Raw genomic sequence first — 3,073 nt, forward strand, 5'->3', positions numbered from 1 at the left:
TAACATAATGAGAAGTTCCTAGAAAGAAACTTGAGACCTCTCTAACTTGCCTGAGAATACCACATCAAGCCCCTGAGAATACCACATCAAGGTGACAGTCGACTGCCTTCCTGACCTATTTGACGACAGCGGATAACATAATGGGATAACATAATGAGAAGTTCCTAGAAAGAAACTTGAGACCTCTCTAACTTGCCTGAGAATACCACATCAAGCCCCTGAGAATACCACATCAAGGTGACAGTCGACTGCCTTCCTGACCTATTTGACGACAGCGGATAACATAATGGGATAACATAATGAGAAGTTCCTAGAAAGAAACTTGAGACCTCTCTAACTTGAGAGATGTTGAATTGTATTCTCTGAGGCTCATCTTCTAAGAAATGAACATAGGGGCATTCCGAGAATTGAACTCGAGACCTCTCGCACCCTAAGCGAGAATCATACCACTAGACCAAATACCCTTTCTAAAAAAATGCAACATTTTTAACTCCTACTCAATATATTTTTTTCTCTCAAGTTTGAAATCTATTTTTTTGAGCGGTTGTTGGACTATAAAACAAAAAGTTGATGATCTAGTATTTTACTTGTAAGTAAGGCATGTAATATTGAATTGTTCTAATATGCAAGTGTTATCAAATAAACTACAACCCAACAAATGAACCAAACTAATCAGTTTGGGTTGGGTTGGATTTATTCGGCTCAGTTCATCAGTTTGTTTGATTTAATTCTTCTATTTTTCTTCGTATGACAAGAAAATGAAGTTGTATTGAATGTACCATAGTTTGATTTATGACAAACTCATATGAAATATAATTGCATTAATAGTACTAAGAGTTGGAGTCTATAAACATTTCATGAACTTAAGTGCAACTCATGCTTCATTAAAGACGAGATAAACTTTAGTTAAGTAACTAGAACTTTAAATTACTTCATGTGGAGCTTCAATTACTCTATGTAAGCTACTATCTTTAGGATTTACTAATTGGACACGAGTTCTTGGATTTAGGGGATTGTTTTATGTAATTTTCAACTACAACTTATGTTTTCAAATTTTTAGGTCATAATTTAGGTAGTGGTTGTATATTATGGATGAACACTAGATTTTCTATCCCGTTCACCACAACTACTCTAGTTTTTGTTTGAAGGCTATAATTGCATCTATGTTGTATGGCAATAAAGTTTGTTTGGATGAAATTTTAGTTAAAGTTGCATATTTTACTTCTTGCTAGTAAAAAATTTGTTTCTTAGCATAATATGAATTTAGTTGCAGAGTTATTAGGAATAAGATGGAGAAAGAAAATTTCTTTAAAATGATAAACAGACCCAAGTTCATATTTGTTGTTGTCTAATTGTGATTTTACAAAAAAGCTTAAGTAATATGAAATATCAAGAATATATCCTACACGTCATTCAAGATGACAATAAATGGAGTTAAATTGAACGCAGTTTTAGTTTCATGTTTAGTAGGTTCAAGATGAAGCATAATTGTATTAATGATATTAAAGAGAAATTCGTGTTTTATTAGAAGAGACCAACTTCATTTAAGGTACTAGGAGTTTAATCTACTTCCATTGTAATTTCAATCACTCCACAATGATTACAAATTTAGGGTTGGCTAATTGGACATTAATTATCAACTTTAGGTTATAATTTAGGTAATAGCCATTATAATGTTAATGAGCATAAGAGTTACAATTCTTCCATGGACCATATGTGTTATAGTTAAATGAATATATATACATTATGTATGTTGAGGTTTGGGTAAAGCACAAAGTAGTAAGGAATACCATTGTCAACTCTAGAGCCACCCACAACTCATGATGGAGACCGATGCAAAATAGTTTAACATCCTTTGGCATCAAGATACAGGAAAGATGAACGCCGTCAACTTGGAAGCTTTACCTGTCTTAAGAGTCACAATGAGAACTCTAATCAAGCTGGAGTCTTGGACTAGGCAAATTGCTTAGTGATAGTTGAAATGGATGACTTCAATGTCGTGTCAGGAATGAACATCCTGCTGAAACACAAAGTCATTTACATGCCCCTAGCAAAATGTCTAGTAGTAATGGAGTCTAACCCGACGATCATTCAGAAAAACATCCATCAACCAAAAGGGTTGAAAATGATGTCGATACTACAGTTGAGAAAGAATCATAGCCATGATGAATCTATGCTTGCTGCTATTGTTGTAATTGAAAAGGGGAGCTCGAGTGAGTCAACCTCAATAGAAACCTTGTTGCCACTACATGAAACAAACCACTGAAGTAACACATGTTCACACAGAAATATCATCTAGATAGATGAAGAGAAGGGTCAGTCGGAAGCGTCAACCACAATAATTTCAAGAAAAATAAAGAGTTCATATAAGTTAAGTTCAGATAAACTTCGAGTTCAAAGCAACAAGAACCAAAAACTTGTGTGAAAATACTATGGACTAGTTAAAGTTATCCATAAGATTATGAAGACATCATATAGAATCCAATTGCTCTTATGGATGCGGACTAATCTTGTTGTTCACGTTAGTAACTTGAAACGTTATTATTTCAACCGATAAGACATCAAGCAGAAGTAGGTGGTATGACGTCATACAAATAAGAAAAAGTTTCAAGTGAAGAAAGTAGGAAAGACACGAACAGAGAAGACATGAAGACTCAACAAATCGAGAAGTGATTTTCAACAGCACCTAGTAGGTTGGAAGAGACTCATCATTATGAGATCAGCTGGAAGCGCATTGAGAGACCTAAAGTCAGCCTCATCCAATAAATTGTGTGCGGGCAGATGTCACAGTCATGATTGCCCAAGTCGTGTTGCTTGTGGTTGCATGTTGCATGTCTCAGCCATTCTTGTAAACGATTTATTGTCCAAGGCAGTTATTTGGGCAATGTTATTGTTTACCGATCATTTGGGCAACACGCCTTGAGCAATCATGATCGTCACAATTGGCTAAGACATTTGTTGTCCATATGTTATTGTTGTCCAAGAGACTCCTCATTCTGAGGTCATGATTGGCTAAGACATTTAAAGAAGTTTTACCTAAGGCAACTTCTATCACAATCCTCTTCTCGCTCTT

General features: G+C 35.1%; 1 non-coding gene across 1 annotated transcript; it reads right to left on the reverse strand.

Annotated features, from left to right (window-relative positions):
- Positions 1-392: 392 nt before the first annotated feature.
- Positions 393-464, reverse strand: TRNAP-AGG (transfer RNA proline (anticodon AGG)). Its single transcript has one exon. It is a non-coding gene; the product is annotated as a tRNA-Pro (tRNA).
- Positions 465-3,073: the final 2,609 nt, after the last annotated feature.

This window comes from Cucurbita pepo, chromosome 10, assembly GCF_057944985.1.
Source record: "Cucurbita pepo subsp. pepo isolate OVF chromosome 10, ASM5794498v1, whole genome shotgun sequence".
Classification (NCBI taxonomy): domain Eukaryota; kingdom Viridiplantae; phylum Streptophyta; class Magnoliopsida; order Cucurbitales; family Cucurbitaceae; genus Cucurbita; species Cucurbita pepo.